The sequence below is a fragment of the Hyaena hyaena genome, unplaced genomic scaffold (assembly GCF_003009895.1).
Source record: "Hyaena hyaena isolate Hyena2069 unplaced genomic scaffold, ASM300989v1 scaffold_52, whole genome shotgun sequence".
Lineage (NCBI taxonomy): Eukaryota > Metazoa > Chordata > Mammalia > Carnivora > Hyaenidae > Hyaena > Hyaena hyaena.
Window position 1 is genome coordinate 3,162,325 of NW_024080684.1, and position 17,823 is coordinate 3,180,147.

Sequence of the window (17,823 nt, forward strand, 5' to 3'; positions counted from 1 at the left end):
TAATTTACAAGTTAGTAAAGATAAACCACTAGAGGATTTAAATGCTTTTTTTTTCCCCCCAGAAAGAATTCACTAGTTTTTTATTAGCTACGAAGGGAGTTTCCCCCTTCCCTAAGTGCTGTTGGAGTGGTAGGAGGTCCTGAGAGAGTGTTCTTTATAAAGTCTCCAGCCTAGTTAGCTTCCTTGCTTTGGGGAATTTTCTTCATATAACCCCACAACACGTTCAGATGATTAACTTCAAGTGGATATAATTTATTCATTCACTTTTATTGGTTCATTCATTTAGCAAATGCCAATTTATGGCCAGCCAGTTCCAAAGCCCTGTGAATGATGCAAAGAAAAATCGGATGGAGATCTTGCCTTCAAGAATGTCAAATCTAGTAAGTGAGATAAGGCATGTAAACAAGTAAGATATGCAAGATCAGTGATAAGTGCCATTAGAAAAGGAACGACCAAGTGCTACTTGAGTCTGTCTGTATCGAAGGAGACTGAGGTTTAACTGATAATTCTACAGACTCTTAAAGCTGTTCATCATGCACTGTATCCTCTTGGTTGAGTTGATGGAAATTCTGATTCCTCCTTTGAAATAAAATTACATTGAAACATTGAAGAATTTCGTTGCTTGAAATGATGTAAGTGAAAAGCACTTTGTAAATTGCAAAATGCTGGACAAATGTTACTTTATTTAACTCAAGATTTTGAAAAACACAGTGTCTCCGGCACCTAGAATCTCTGAGTTTTTTAACCACTGAGGGGATGTTTAGTTAAGCTTCCCCAAAGACTATCAGGAAAGAGTCATAACAGTACAGTCACCATCTGTACCGGCGTGACTTCACCCACACCCGCAGCTTCCACTGCTGGTTACCGGGAACCTGTGTGCTGTTTGTAGCCCATCTCTCCTCACACAGGGACTGATATTCTCTGTAGGCCTTGGGCAGAGAGAAAACAAAGAACTTCCTTTTGTTGGGATGCCCAAGAGGTCCCAAGCTGCTCCTGCTCCCTGTTTCCTTTGCAAGTAGGGAAACCATATTTAGTGGAAGATTTTGACCACAGAAGGCCATGTTTCCATACAGCAGACAGTGTGATCTTCCTTTGCAGCCCAAGAATCAAGTTGCAGGGAAAGTGGAGACCAACTACCAGGAGGTGAGTAGCAGTTAATGCACCTGCATCCAACATTCTAGCTGTGGTCCATGCAGCAGGGGCATCAGCTTGTAATGACAGTACTCAATGGGTTCTGTCTCCCCTCCCCAAAGAGGAACGTAGAGCATTCAGGCAAAGTGATAGGAATGTGGCCCAGGGTCTACCATTAACTCGAACTCTGAATTGCCCCCACAGTCACCACAGAACAGTGAAAATTCAAGAAAACTGAACTGATATCATTGGGACAAAGCCCTTGACATAGGAGAAAATATGCGTAGTGTATATATAGATTAAGATATAGAAATATATTCATCTTTACTATGTATAATATAAAGAGAGATGTTTCTACATCGAACTCTTCATATGGAGGGAACTGCATCCTAATATAAGAGCTAAAAAGAAACCTTTCTTACTAAGCTTTGTATATAATGAATATAGTATATATAGCAAGAGTATATAAATGTGGTTTCTCTTTAAACTATAGAAACATAGGGAAACATATAACATATAAAAAGCAAGTCACTCCTTCAGCTTTGCCCTTGGTGTTGACTATAAATAAAGCCCTGCATGGAAGCATTTAAGAGAGAAACAAAGGTTAGGGAACTTTTCTTATCTTTTCCAGGTCAAGAAAGTGGCTTATACATAATAGCAGAATACTTGCTGAATATTGTTGCTGAATTCTTCAAATATTAGTATTTATTGTGCAAGTTGAAAATAGATATAAATAAAATTCTTTGCAATCCAATTAAGGAAACTAATAATAATAATGCATGAAACTTTTAGAGAAAAATTAGAACAAAGGCAGAATTTCTCACAATTTCATGAGCTCAAGAATCACCAGGGAGAATATTTTACATTCAGATTGCCTACCAACTCCCAGAAATTCTGATTTGCTAGGTCTTCTGAGGCCCAGGAATCTGCAATTTTAACAAACAATCCATGAAGTTAGATCAGGATGGTTGGGGAATCTTACTTCAAGCCACTGTTCCCTAAGGAGCTGGCCTCAAATAGGCCACTTTGGATGATTGGAGGAGTCTAGAAATTGCCCTATAAGAAAAACATTGCCCATTGGATCGATCATAATTTCAAAATGCCCACAATTAGCCTTATCTCTTTGAGTTCAAGAGTTCAGTTATGGATCACCCTTGAGGCTGTCGAGGGTCATTAACTCATTAACACCTCCGGAGCATTCTGGGCAATTCAGCCTGCCCTGTGGTAAGGAGCCTGGCGGGTCCTGACCAAATGCTCTGCAGGAAAAGTCTGCTGGCAGGAGGGGGGAGAGGAGAGGATAGGTAAAGGTATGGGAGTTGAAATGCAGGGTCCAAAGAAGCTAAGGACAAAATAAAAAGACCAAGCAAGCGATTGAGGAGAAAAGAGTAAGTGATAGAACAAAAGGAGAGAATCAAGGAGGCCCCCAGAGGGAAGGAAGAGGCAAGGAGAGAGTCGAGGAGTCAACCAGACCCACTGCTTCACAGTGGGCTGTCCCTGATAACCAGACAGCCCTCTGAGTAAAAGGAGTGTCCTGTGTTGGGGTTATCAGACTTGTCGCTTCTACTTGGTTTTGTTTACACTGCATAATTTGGCAATGTTGGTACTGGAAGGGATTTTACAGTTTCTCCTTCAACCCTCTAACTGTGTGACTAAAGAAACAAATGACAAAGATGCAAAACAGGCTAAGGAGTACATTTAGGTAACATAAAAATCTATTGGGGGAAAATGTCCAAATTACTAAGAAGGAAAGAGAGCATCCCTAGGGTATATACATTCCTTGTTAACCTGCAGAAGGAACAGGAGGAACAGAAGACAGAGTTGCTGAAAGCGATCAAGGCTGGATTTAAGTTGCCTGAGTGCTAACTATTAAGTTGACAGTTATTAACTGTATGAGCTTGTGGAACTTAACCTTTAGTTACGTGTCTATGAAATAGAAAGAATGCCTCCCTCAAATGTTGGGAGAATCAAATGAGTTACTTGATATGAAGCATTCATCACAGTATCTGAGGTTCTTTACTAGTACGTTCCTTCCTCTGTCTTAATTCAAGATGATTTGCTGCCATTTTGTGATTATCTTCATTTATCATTTTATTGAAAACATTTCTGGAACTCCCATTATCTACAGAGGGGCTGGGTGTCCCAATGACAATAAGCCACAGTGGTTGTCTTCAAAGAGTTACTGTCTAGTGCAAGAGACCAACACATCACTAGACAATTATAAATTATTATGAGTACACCAGTACAGGCAAGATGTAACATGACTCAGAAGAGGGACATGTAACCCAATAGGAGCCAGATAGGGATAGAGGATATCAAGGAGTGACACCTGAGTCAAGTCTTAACAGATGAATAGGAATCATAAAGGACATCTGTTGTCTTGCCTCTGCCCAGCATCTTTCCCCTCTTCTTAAAGGAACATTACCCCTTCCTTTGGGTAATCGCTCCAATCAAATTTTATTGGGCTGCCAATCACCTCTCCACCTAGCCCTGGGGTAGGTTCATGACTCAAGACAGTCAGCCATAGGCCTCAACCCTAGGCATAGTGATTAATCCAAGAGGGACAAAGAGAGATCTAGGCTAAACCCACATATGTCCTTCCAAAGGAATGTTCCAGAATAACACCGGAAAGGAAAATTCTCTTTTCTCTTTGGAATCAATAAACTGGAGTAACGTAAAACTGAGACTCTCCCCAATCTCCCCATGCCCTTCCTCCACCTGCTACTGGCTGGAGTTCTATACCTACAAAAGGAGAAAACGAAACCATCGCACAAGGAGCTGAATAATATGGAGAAAATCTTGAGGACACGGAGTCCTTGGTTTTCATGCACAGAGGCAGTGCCCTCTTTTTAAACCCCCCCCTTTTTTTTATTAATGTTAGCTTGCATTGGAATTCTATGACTTGTAAGTGCCCAAGCCAGTCTAATGTAAAAATTAACTAGGAAAAGAGGAGGCCTAGGTGAAAGCTTGAGGGTGAGGAAGAGCATAGGGTTTGTATGTATGGTGCTCGGTTGCAAGAGGAACATTTCCTTTGTTGAAGTCCTGCTTGATCTCCCCAGTTCCCTAGAGACCATGCTAGACATGCTAACCCATTAGCCTGCTAAGGTGGGGATCACCATAGAGATTTCTAGACCATTTTTATATATTTCATCGCCTAGATTGTGCCCCATATTGGAACTGAAACATGTCCTAAATCATGACCTGTTTAGTAAAGAGCCCTAAACTGCAGTCAACTCTGACTGCTTCTCTATCCAGGGCCAGGCTTCAGGCTCCTGGATCCACCCTTAGGTCTGCTAATAGTTACAGCCCTCTAGCACTGAGAATCCAGTCTGGGTTGTGCTCCTCTTGCTCCAATAGAATTCTGCAGACAGAAAGGCTTGATTAGGTGAGGTCAATGTACCTGACGCCCCTCTGGAGGCCAAACATTCCATGCCCAGCTGACCAATTTGAAAGGGACCGGCTTTACAGCCCAGACTGTCTCCACAGCCCCACCTTTCGCAGACCCCTCCCTCTGAGCAGCCTCCTCTCTGTGGAGAGATGGCCAGCATGACTTTAACCTGAGCCTAAGGAAGTGATGATATAAACCAACCTGCCCTCCATTTTTTGCATCTAGAAAAACACCCCCACTGTTTACAAGTGGATACCAAATTCTTCTTTGTACTTACCCTGCTTTTAAAAGACATATTGCCACATAGTTTCCCCATCCAATGTCATACATGCCTGGAGGACAGTGACCTTCTTCCCCCAGAGGACTAGCAGGGGCTGCAGATGCACTAATCAGTGCCTCTCTGGTGATTATTAGGTATATCTGGCCATGTGACCCTAAGGAAGAGCCCAAGGATCCAATCACGGTAACATGGTACAATATTTGGGAAGTTTGGGGCACCTGGGTAGCTCAGTCAGTTAAGCGACAGACTCTTGATCACAGCTCAGGGCATGAGTTCAAGCTTTCCATCGGGCTCCATGCTGATGGTGCGGAGCCTGCTTGGGATGGTCTCTCCTTCTCTGTGCCCCTCACCTGCTTGTGTGCTCACTCTCTCTCCCTCTCTCTCTCTCTCTCAAAATAAATAAACTTTTAAAAAGTATTTGGGCAGTTTATTAGTATCATGCAGAAAATTTTAAGTACAGATTATTTTAATAAATGGCAACTCTTCTGTTTTACAAAGTTAGGACAAACTGCTTTTTGGCATAGTTACAGTCGCCACAGATCTCAAACTAGTGGCTGCCTGCCCCTAGAAAGAAATCATGTCACCACGTCAAATGTATCCTTCTTCCAATGGGCATCTTCATTCATGTATCTGCTCTTTGCAGGGAAAAGCAAAGAAAAAAGGGGGTTTCTTTTCTATCATTCTACTTAGGTACTCACTGTGCTCCTATGTTGGGACAGCATTTACCTCTACCCAGGAGGTATCCCAGGAAATCTGAGGACCTAAGGGGTCATCACTCAAGTGTGCAGCCAGAGCCTTCCTCAGAGGATACTTCTAAATTAAAATAAGTGCCAAATTCTTGTTTATCTTTGTGATCATCTTGGCATCATGAAGGGTTATTTTATTTGTGACACTAATATGAAAAGAACACATTATCTTCACCTTAATAGGTTGAATGAAGATACATTCTTGCTAAATGATGGCCTTATGATAATAAATCTTGCTATCTAAAAAAAAAAAAAGGCTTCCCTGTATTTATTTCAAATTCAGAGAGATGGGTAAATCTGTTTCTTGTCGACACCTGGTAGCACATGGACAGTAGACTTAAAAGAACCCATGACACAGCCATGAATGGCATATTTCAGTTTCGAGTAGCAATTTAGTTGCATTACAATATCTGTCACATTAAATATGTTGTTAATTTGAATTAAATATGTGATTTTCTTGTAATAAGTTAGGTTTTTGTGTTTGCTTATATAAATCCACAAGAGCCATAAGCATAAATAATCTATACTTACATTTGCACACATTTAAGTAATATTATAATTAATGTAACTCAGTGCCTGAAGTCCATAGATTTTATTTTTCCTTGAATAGAATGGGAACATTACTAAAAGTTGCAAAACATTAGCTGTGTTAAGACTGATTAGTATGATCATGGATTGTTATAAAATATTATTATAACATCCAAATCCCATGAGTTACTGTGTTTGTATAAATGCTAAATACTTCAAATTCTATCTAGTCAAAAACTCAATTGCAGTAACTTTCAGATACAGATGGAGATTGTAAACATCATCTAATCTTGCTTCTTCCAAAACTCCACTGAAACTACACAAAAGAGACGTATCTTAAGACATAAGACCACAAGTTGAAAATGGCAATGGCAACAACACTTTTGAAGGATGTGCATAGACAGTCAAGTGGAAATTGACTTGCAGGCCTGAAAGGCTTAACTCTAAATCAGCAGTGGGGACTGCTGAGAGTAAATCTAATTTCCTCTGAACTGTTGACCTGAGGCCCATGAACTGAGTAACCAGGTACACTGGAAGAGGATGGTAACAGGGAGATGATAAAAATGGTTGTAAGAAGTAGTTAGATCTCTCGAGTCATTGGCCTTCCTCACACAGCTGGGCAACTGCCTCTCCTCCTCCCCAGAAGAACATCTGAAATGTATTCTCTGCATCAGAGAAATCAGGGAATCTCTGGAATGAGAAACCAAGTCAAGGTCAAGCAAATAGTCCCCAGAACCAGGGGGATTGAATATGCACATTCAAAGCTGACATCCCTCAGCCTCCCCTCCTGTATAATTCCCAGCATAATGGCAATAATGGCGGCTGAGCATTATTTAGCCTCCACACCGGAGACTGGGAGCACTTTCTGTGGGGAATCTAAACAGCCTAAGAGGAAACATTTAAAGATAGACAATAGAGATTCTAAGACAAACAGCTGACCCACATCACCTGCATTGCAGCTTTTAATTTGAACACTCTTAATTATGCATGCACAATTAAGAATCATCAGACATCTGAGAATATATGCCCTAGCATAAATGTTGGAATAAAATACATAAACAGAAAAGGCTACTTGAAGGAAACAAAGACTAGGCTGGCAGGGAAAAATCTTTTTTAACTAGTGCCCATAGAAGATAATAGAAGGTTTTCAATAAATAAAAGAATAGGAAGCTCCAAAAAATAAAAATACAGAGAATAAACAAAAATGTAAACACTGTTGTAGAAATGAAAGTTCAGTAGATGAATCAGAAAATAAAGTAAAATAATTCTTGCAGAAAGAAAACAAAAAGAAAAAAATTGTGAAAAATAGGAGGGAAAGCATAAACAAATTAAAAGACCAGCTCAAGAAAAGTCCCTCAAAGAGAGACTAGGGAAAACAAATATTTCCTCAATGAAATAGCTTAAGATTTCTGAAAATTGCAGGATATGTATTTCCAGTGTGAAAGGGCTTACTGAGTATCAAGCGATGAAAACAGACCTACACCAAGACATATTAAGACAAGAGATATTTTATCATTTTTTAAAAATGTTTATTTATTTATTTTGAGTGAATGAGAGAGAGAGAGAGAACAAGAGCAGGGGAGGGGCAGAGGGAGAGAAAGAGAATCCTAAGGAGGCTCTGCTCTGTCAGTGCAAAGGGGCTCAATCCCACAAACAATGAGATCATGACCTGAGCCGAAATCAAGAGTCAGATGCTTAACTGACTGAGCCACTCAGGTGCCCCATAGAGATATTTTAGAATGTAGAAGACAATGAGAAGATTCTGTAAGTTTTCAGAAAGGTAGAGGGGGGAAATATATACAAAGTAACAGGAATCTAAATAAGTCAGAAATTCTCAACAACAACACAGGAAGTTAGAAGAAAATGGAGCAATGCACTCAAAATTCTGAAGGGAAATTACTTCTAACAAATATTAAGTATCTAAATTTTCAACTAAGTGTACTGGTAAAGCTTTAAAGCTTTACCTCCACTTCACACACAACACACTCCTTTCCTCAGAGAGTTTCTGAAGAACACGTACAAACAAAACCATGAGGTGAATCAAAAAAGGGGAAGCCATGCTTTCTAGGATAGAAGAGATCCGATACGGGGAAAATGCAAAGGAATCCTCATATTTACCCAGGATGATGCACCAAGCATGGGAGCAACACAGTTGGACTCAAACAGCCCAAATACTTCAGAGGAGATTAAAAAGATAAAATTTATATAATACCCAACACACATAAATGCATCAAGCAGATATTTACACATCTGGTAGACATGTGTACAGAGAAATAAGTGTGTACATAGAAAACTAGGCAAACGAGAAAACAAGACAGTTCTTAACTGAGGGAAAACTACAAGTTGAGCAGTAATATGAGAAGTAATCATGATTTTCTATATGACTCAACACTGAGTAGCCTACAGAGTCATAAAAATGTAACCCGGAATATTGAGTCAATCAAAATTATAATAAATCTCAATCAGCAGGATGAGCAGCTGAGAAGGGTTTATGATTGGGTTTGGTAAGAGTGGAAGAGACAAAGACTAAATCCTTATCTTCATGATAGGAAGTCAATAGGCAATATCTAACTGGAAAAAAAACCAAGAGGCAATATCATAAGCTTGTTTCCTAGAGATATGCAAGTAATAACAGAAGTATGTAGTGCTTCCCCCCCCCCCGACTAATACTGTATCTTTTATTCCCGTGACTTATTCAGTCCATAACTGGAAGCCTGTATCTCCACTCCCCTTCACCCATTTTGCCCATCTTCCACTCCCCTACCCTCTAGCAACCATCAGTTTGTTGTCTATATAATCTAATTCTGCTTTGTGGTGTATGTGTGCATGTGTGTGTTTGTGTATGTTTCAGATTCCATTTAAGAATGAAATCATATGGAATTTGTCTTTCTCAGTCTGACTTATTTCACTTAGCACAACACCCTCTAGGTCGAGCCATGTTGTCTCAAATGGCATGATCTCATTCTTTTTTGTTACAGTGTAATATCTCAGCACACATACACCACATTTTCCCTATCCATTCGTCTATTGACCTAAGTGTCCACAAATAGAAGTGTCTTTAAAAGATAAAAGTAGATGTCTCTGGGAAAGGGGATATGGAGAAAAGAGGTTAGAAATTATTTGTCTTTGCAAACTTTGTAGAACTAGGCAATTCTTAAAATTTTGTGCACATTTACCTTGAATAAAAACAACAAGCTCAAAGAATTAGTAAGTTCATGCAAAATATTCCAAAGAGCAGTGGTTTTTGATTAGAACCAGAGATCCAGATCTTTTTAAAAATTTTTTTACATTTATTTATTTTTGAGAGACAGAGTAAGACAGAGCATGAGCGAAGGAGGGGCAGAGAGAGAAGGAGACACAGAATCCAAAACAGGCTCCAGGCTCTGAGCAAGCATTCAGCACAGAGCCTGACGCAGGCAGGGTTCAAACCCATGAACCGTGAGATCATGACCTGAGCCGAAGTCAGAGGCTCAACCAACTGAGCCACTCAGGCACCCCAAGACCCAGATCTAAGTACAGGAGGCAGGATATTGTATAACAGAAGCTTTAATACTGGCTTACATTAAGCTGCTGGGTTGAAGCTTTTCAACATGATATTATTGCTATGAAATAGTTTAGAAAAATCAAGAAAAAACGTTATTAAAATGTTTTTGCATTAAAGGTATTGGGAGCAGAGCAAGTAAAGTTTTATTTTTTATAAATTCCTTTAATTTGCCAATATATCCAACAAATTTAATACTGGTTTACATTAAGTAACAAAGCTCTCTTTGCTGGAGATCAAAATCTCTAGGTCAAAATGATGGCACATTATTCCCAAAGATGCAGGTGAAAACTAAGAAAATTGCTTTAAAAAATCTTTTCTTTCCTGTTTTAAAAAATTGTTTCAATTTAATTTTTTTATTTAAAAATTGTTTAATGTTTATTTTTTTATTATTTTTTTAATGTTTATTATTCAGGGAGAGAGACAGAGTGAGACCAGGAGAGGGCAGAGAGAGAGGGAGACAGAGAATCTGAAGCAGGCTCTGTGCTGACAGCACAGACATGGGACTCGAACCCATGAACCATGAGATCATGACCTGAGCTGAAGTTGGATGCTTAACTGACTGAGCCACCCAGGTGCCCCTGTTTATTTATTTTTGAGACAGAGAGAGATAGAGCATGAACAGGAGAAGGGCAGAGAGAGAGGGACACATAATCTGATGCAGGCTCCAGGCTCTGAGCTGTCAGCACAGAGCCCAACGCGGGCCTTGATCTCATGAACCTCCAGGTCATGATCTGAGCCAAAGTCAGACACTCAATGGATGCTTAACCAACTGAGCCACCCAGGCACCCCTAAAAGCTCTTTCCAATAATTGCCTCCCAGTTGTGCAGCTTTATACATTTCTCTGAGTATTTTCTCTTTTCTGTTTGCAGGTATTTCTATAATTTCCATTTCAACATGTCTACAATGGAACTTCCCTTCAGTATTTTCTACCTCTCTACTCAATCCATTCAGTTGGTACAATTCTGGTCACTGTAGCTTGATCCTTGCTTAAACCTAATATTCTTCTTTCTTTCCTTCTTTCTTTCTTTGAACCTAGTATTCTTGCCTCTCCCCCGACTCTCAATATCTAATGGGTTATATAAGTTCTATTGAGTCTTCCTTTGCATCATTTCACACAGTCTGTGTTACCCATTCCCAAACTGATTACCCTTTCTCTGTACTCAATCTGTGTTACCCATTCCCAAGCCTGTTACCCTTTCTCTGTACTTGAACTTCTGTCATGTCCTCCTAATTGGCCTCGCTCATCCAACTCTTCTTCCTTCAATCTATCCTACACTTTTCCATCACATAAACTTGTTAGCATGATAATCATGCTGTTCAAGAGTCTTCAACAGCTCGCATTTGCCTACGGGATAATATCGGCCATTCGAATGTAGTAGCAAACTACTCTTGCTATTCTCAGATTTCTTTATCCACTTTTTGTCAGGAAGTCTTTTGCATAGCACTCCCAGGCCTTTGATCACTCTGTTCTTTCTTCTGGAATGTCCTCTCATGGCTTCTCCTTCCCTTTTATTAATGTGGCTCAAGACCACTTTCTCTTGGAAGATTTTCCTTAGCACTCATCCCATAATTATTGTGTCCTTTGGAATCTAAACATTTTGTTTTCAGTACACTCATTTAAAACATATCACATACTGCTTTTTTATGGTTAGTTAATAGCCTCTGATTTATGTATCTTGTTGCCTGAACAAATGAAAAGCTCCTTGAGAGGGTCCCGAGTCTGTCTGATTCTATCATAGCGTTGGTTGCATAGTATGTGTCCATTCAATAGTTGATTGATAAGGGGAAAATATTTTTGGGTGACTTCTTCCATCCATTTCGATACCAGGCATTGTAAAAAATGTGAATGTATGTAATACTACTGAACTGTACACGTAAAAATGGTTAAGATGTAGATTTCATGTTATATGTATTTTACTACAATTAAAAGTGTGTGTCTGTATACATATATACACACCACCAAAGTTCATGTTTTATATATCTTCAAATTATATCTGAAATTAATGTACTATCTACTTAGTTTATCAAATGTGAATGCGTTGGAAGAAAACACTGGGTTGAAGTCCTAGCTCTATCAGAGGCCAACTGTGTAATCAGCTTGGGCAAGTTCTTAACTTTTTCTGTCTCCATTGCCTGGTCTATGAAATGAATAGATAGATTCACTCGATGATCTCCACAGGCCTAGTTCTATGAGTCTGTGACTTTATATCTCTCTGGAGAGCACACATCATCTCCAGAATTATGAGAGAGAACGATCTGTCTGGCTCTCTTCCCAGATTTGCAAACCAGACCATCCTAAGTGAGCGTAACCTATTCCACTCCCAGCCCCTGAGGATTCTAAAAACAGTTTGGGAAACTGATAGCAGCTGTGGATTTGCAGGACTGCGCTTCTGCCCCGCCCTGGCCTCGCCTGTTTTTTGGGAATTCCAGCCAGGCTTGTACTCAACCTGTCCTCGTAGGACTCCCTGTATCCAGGCTCCCCAGGGAAGGGATAAGCCCCTGTCTTAGGTGGCCCCTTACCAGGCCTCCAGCTCTAGCTCTTAGGGTGGGGAGGGGTGGGAAAAGGAGCTTTTTCTTCCCTCAACCACACAACATGTCAGGGATGGCTTGGGGAAACAGGTCTCATTAATTAATTAGCTTAGCAAAATTTCTGAATAGTTTATTGACTTCAAATTTTACGTGGGGGGAATTTAAAATTTAAGTGTTTGGTTTACAGCAGCAAAATCCTTTAAAATACATATTTTAAAAATTGTCCTGCTTTTTGGGAAAGACTACTGTTTCGATGGCTGTCCTTTGAAATTAATTTTGGAAGTGGAGTTATTTCATTTGTTTGCTTTTTGTTTTTCAAAGTAATCCTAGGAGGTTTTGTTTGAATTTGCGAATATTTCTAGTTCATCTTGGCTCTGATTAGTTACAATAATTACAAATCTGTTAACCAAAAAGCCAATAATATTAAGAGTCTTTAAGACTGCTAGCACCTTTTAAAACCCCAAAGGCTCGGTTTATACATGCAAAGCATGGGGCAAAAGAGGAGGGAGGAGGAACTGTCATCTTAATCATAGATCACCAGGCCACCCTGCTCACCAGAAGTCCTGAACAAAGGGGAAAGCCAAATACTTTAGGCCTGAGATCACCAGATTCTCAACCAATCTTTGTTTAAAAAAAGAGAGCGGAGAGAAAAAAAAAGAATTTCTTACTGTCACTGTCTTAATACATATTTAATTATTTAGTGACCTACCAACTTCTCTATGGGACTTAAGAATATTTATATAATGATTAAGTAAAACGGAAACTAAGTAGACGAGGAAAAGTGGACCAAATTAAAATTATAGGTTGAAAAGATAAGATCAGCAAGGTTAAAACACAAAAACTTATGAATAAATTCTGGCTTTGCTTGGTGGTGTGCCACAATTCTTGTGAATAACCATCCTTATTTAATTATCACAAAATGTTATTTATTACCAGGCCATTACTACTAGAACCTTCTCTGAGAGCTATTCCCCAAAGCGGTTCAATCCAGCTGTGCTAGAACCCTACGTATTTTGCTTATTATCTTTCTTCGGCTAATGGTATGGTTTGTTCCGTTATTAACACGAGGGGCTACTGCCATCAACAGTGACAAGATTCCTAGCATTAACTTCTTTAAATTCTAGAAAAAGATTCATTGTTCATTTTTCGGTCTTTGTGATCGATTAAGTGTTTTGAGTTGGCTGGAATAGTGTGGTTACTCTGGCATTTCCCTGGACTTGACCTCCAGCCTCTCCAGTGGTTACCTTGAGTAGCCAAGTGTCTGGATCCTGCCAAACAGAGATTCGGTGGTTATATTCATTTTTCTGGTTATGTTGGAAAAGAGGCTTTTCTGTCAGGGCCTTTGTTTCTAATACCAGTTGTGTGGTTTTGTGATTACACTGCAGTTTCTCAAAAAATCTCAATACTACTGTATATTTTTTCCAAGAATTTCATAACCAACACTTTTTTTAATATTAAAAGTAATATGGATTTTTTTTAAGTTTTTTTTTTATTTTTATTTTTGAGAGACAGAGAGAGTCAGAGGGTGAGCAGGGAGGGGTCAGAGAGAGAGAGGGAGACACAGAATCCGAAGAAGCCTCCAGGATCTGAGTTGTCAGCACAGAGCCCAACGCCGGGCTCAAACTCACAGACTGGACTGTGAGATCATGACCTGAGCTGAAGTCAGACACAACCAACTGAGCCACCCAGGCGTTATACACCCCCATCCCTGATTTTTTTTTTTTTTTTTAAGGAAACTCAATCCCAGTTTGTTTATCGTTTTCTATAAAAATTAAGTTTTTCTGTCTCTAACCAACATGATTAGCCTGCAGGCTGGGCTGGAGGTGAAAAAGGTCATAGAAGAATTCTTCCAAAGGAGAGAGTATAAATGTTTCTACACGCTTTTGATGAGTCAGAAGCAGAAAACTAGTGGCTGAGTGACAGCACACACACTAAACAATTCTAGAACTAGAAAAGAATGCTGCCCTCAGGCTAACTGATTTCAGAGTGATGGTTCTCCCATTGAAGTTGGCCTTGGGTAATAGATGTCAAGAGTGGAGGGTGGGGGGAGAGGGGTAAAACAGACACCAGGGCTACTGTATTCCGTTTTAACCATTTTGTCCCATTAGAAGATCATGTATCTTGATTTTTTTTGAGGTGTGATTGACATACAAAAAAAAGCTGTACATATTTAATGTATACCTCTTGGTGAGTTTGAAGTATACATCCATGAAACTGTCATAAGTACACCATCATCACTACAACCATCACCTCTGAAAGTTCCCTCCCTCCCTCTTTTCTTTAAAGAAAATTTAATATAAGATCTACTCTCCGGGGACGCCTGGGTGGCTCAGTTGGTTAAGTGTCCGACTTCGGCTCAGGTCATGATCTCACGGTTCATGGGTTCGAGCCCCGCGTCGGGCTCTGTGCTGACAGCTAGCTAGGAGCCTGGAGCCTGTTTCAGATTCTGTATCTCCCTCTCTCTCTGACCCTACCCTGCTCATGCTGTCTCTCTCTCTCTCCCAGAAATAAATAAAACATTAAAAATTTTAAAAAAAAAGATCTACTCTCCTAACCAATTTCTCAACATAGAAGACAATATTGTCTTATAGCACGAGCATGTGCTATACTGTGCAGTGTGTCTCTAGGATTTAGTATCTTGTGTAATAAGACTACATGCCCTTTGACTAATAACTTGCCAATTCCCCGCTCCCTGTATATTCTGACTTTTAGCAGCAAATAAAGTTATCATTAAGATAAAGAATTGAATTCTCTCTTTATGAGGCTCATAGTAAACATTTTTTGTAACCTCAGAACTCTTAGGCAAAAATATTCATTTATATTTATTTTATGACAATTTTAAGTAATGAATTTCATATATTCCCATATAAACAGAATAGGCAATAAATATATCCTAATACTCAGAACACACAATGTGTTTCCACTCCTGGTTTTGCTAGTCACCAGCTGTGACTTTAGGAAAATAGTTAACCTCTCAGCTTCTTCATCTATAAAACAGTTATAGTAAGGGGCGCCTGGGGGGCTTAGTCGGTTAAGCGTCCGACTTTCGCTTAGGTCATGATCTCGCGGTTCGTGGGTTCGAGCCCCGCGTCGGGCTCTGTGCTGACTGCCGGCTCAGAGCCTGGAGCCTGTTTCAGTCTGTGACTCCCTCTCTCTCTGACCCTCCCCTGTTCACGCTGTCTCTCTCTCTCTCTCCTAGAAATAAATAAAAATATTAAAAAAAAACAGTTATAGTAATACCTAATAATAATACTCTTAGGGCATTATGAAGGATTCAGTGAATACAATGCATTAATGCATTTAGCATAGTTCAGAAAGCATGGTATTCCATAAATCGTAATTATTCTTTAGATTTTCTTCAACAGTACCTAATACATAGTAAATTTTTGAATATTTCACTTTGTTTTCATTATGAGACTGAATGAAGCTCTTATAAAAATCTTATGTCATTGTTAAACCTTACAAATAGATGTGATACAGGGGCACCTGGATGGCTCAGTTGGTTTAGCCTCCGACTCTTGGTTTCAGCTCAAGTCATGAACTCTTGTTCATGACTTCGAGCCCTGCATTGGGCTGTGTACTGACCATGTGGAGGCAGCTTTCAATTCTCTCTCTCTCTGTCTCTCTCTCTCACTCACTCTCTCTGACCGTCCCCTGCTTGCATGCTCTCTCTCAAGGTAAATAAATAAAAACTTAAAGAAATAGGTGTGATATACATTTTGCAGGTGAAGAAATTGAAGCTTGGTGCTGTGGACTGAATGTTTGTGTCCTGCCCATATTCACACGTTGACGCCCTAACTCCCTATGTGATGGTATTTGAAGGTGGAACCTTTGAATGTTAATTAGATTTGAAGAAGCCAGGATGATGAAGCTGCCACGATGGGATTAAGGCTTTTATAAGAGGAGAGGGAGACCAGTGCCCCATCTGCAATGTGAAGGTACAGCAAGAAGATGGCTTTCTGAAAACAAGGAAGAGGCCTCACCAGGAACTGAACTCACTGGCACCTTGATCTTGGATTTCCCAGTCTCCAGGTCTGTGAAAAATAAATGTTTGTTGTTGAAGCCACTGAGCGTATGGTATTTTGTCACAGCAATTTGAGCTAAGACACTTAGCAAAGCTAAATAAGGTCACTCAAGATCACACAGCTCGTAAGTGGCTGCACCAGAATTTGGCTAAGTGTTTGATGCCCACCACCTGGGCTTTTTCCATAGAGCCCCACTGCCTCCCAATGTAATAGGGACACTACTTAAGTTTCTCCAGACAGAAAGTTCCCCTGAACCAGCCTAAATTCAGTCAGTACACTTTGCTATCTGTGTTGCCACATGTGAGTTACTTTTCTGTACCTTAGTATCTTCATCTGTAAAATGTGGATAATAGTAACACTCTATCTCACGGCATTGTTGAGAGAATTTTATGAAGACATATGAAATGTTTAGGACAATGGCTGGCAGGTAGTAAATTTTATATTATTATTATTATTATCATATTACTATTACTAATACTATTTATAACCCTGGTGTCAAGAAGATTAGTCTCTGGGGGATGAGAGGAAAAAACAAATACTATCCATTTCAGCAGACTGTGAGACTGTATATGGTACAATGCTAGTGTATTACTCATGGATTATTAACTTCATGGTTTCCGGAAATCGTCCCTGAGAATTTTAGAGCAGAATTGGACTAGTCACCCTCAGAATCACCAGCAGAGCTTTTAGAAAAACAGATCACAACCTACACTCCCACCCCTCACCGCATCCCACCCCCCCCCCCACCTCCCACCAAGTGGGACCAGTAATCAGAGTCCGCAGAGGTGGGCCAGAAACGCCCCCTTTAACAAGTATCCCACATGACGGCAGCTGTGCAGCCTAACCTAACCCATTTTAAAATGAGGGAAAAAAGTGAGACCCAGAGAGAGAGCATGGAAGGCTCAAGGCTCTTTCCAGCACAGGGCGCTACCATCATTCCCACAGGTGTGCTGCCTGGTTTCCCCAGGTCTGTTGCCAGGACAATCTGCCATCCTCGTCAGCCACAAGAATTAGAGACTCAGTAGAAACGCTCAACTAGTCTCACAGGTCCGCCCTCCTGCTCCTGTGTCCCAGGGCTGTCAGAAAGCTGAGGGCGAAGGCGAGACTTGAGTGGCAGGTGGCGAAGCTCCCGTGGCCTCCTCTGTGAACTAGAAAAGGTAACTCCCTTCAGTGGGCTTGCATTCTTGGCCTAGCATAAACACTATAGGATTCTGCATGTAAACATGGAATTTATCTTCTATTTGGCTTAGCCCTGGTTTGAAAAATAATCCTAGGTCAGCTTTTGAAAAACATCTTATCTCTCTTTTGTATTCTTAACCAGACATGACCCTCTTTTTTTGTTAGTTTGGCCACTGTTGACACTGGGGTTGAGGCGGAACCCACTGATCCTTTAGAAGACCCCACCTGCTCATTTACTGACTCTCTGACAGACTTAACTGTGCTTGTAGATCCACCAAACGGAGTTCATAGTAAAAATACTACTGACTTGTAAATGTAGCCTTAAAGTCAGCAGAGGCTTTTCTTCAAGAGCTCCCAGGTATTTCCAGACATCTGAGGCAAAAGGAAAAAAACAAACTCTTTTCACGGCTCTCATGAAACCAATTTGTAGATATTGTCTAACAGCTGCCATTGTTTAAAAACATAGGAACGCTAGC

General features: G+C 40.2%; 1 protein-coding gene and 1 long non-coding RNA gene across 2 annotated transcripts in view; one reads left to right on the top strand and one right to left on the bottom strand.

The window, feature by feature from the left end:
• UTRN (utrophin) overlaps positions 1-17,823 on the bottom strand; it is a 576,845-nt gene that overhangs the window by 521,088 nt on the left and 37,934 nt on the right. The gene's annotated exons all lie outside the window — the stretch shown is intronic.
• On the top strand, positions 14-16,167 carry LOC120231013. Its single transcript, XR_005528238.1, has 3 exons — positions 14-380; positions 1,099-1,143; positions 15,966-16,167. It is a non-coding gene; the product is annotated as an uncharacterized LOC120231013 (long non-coding RNA).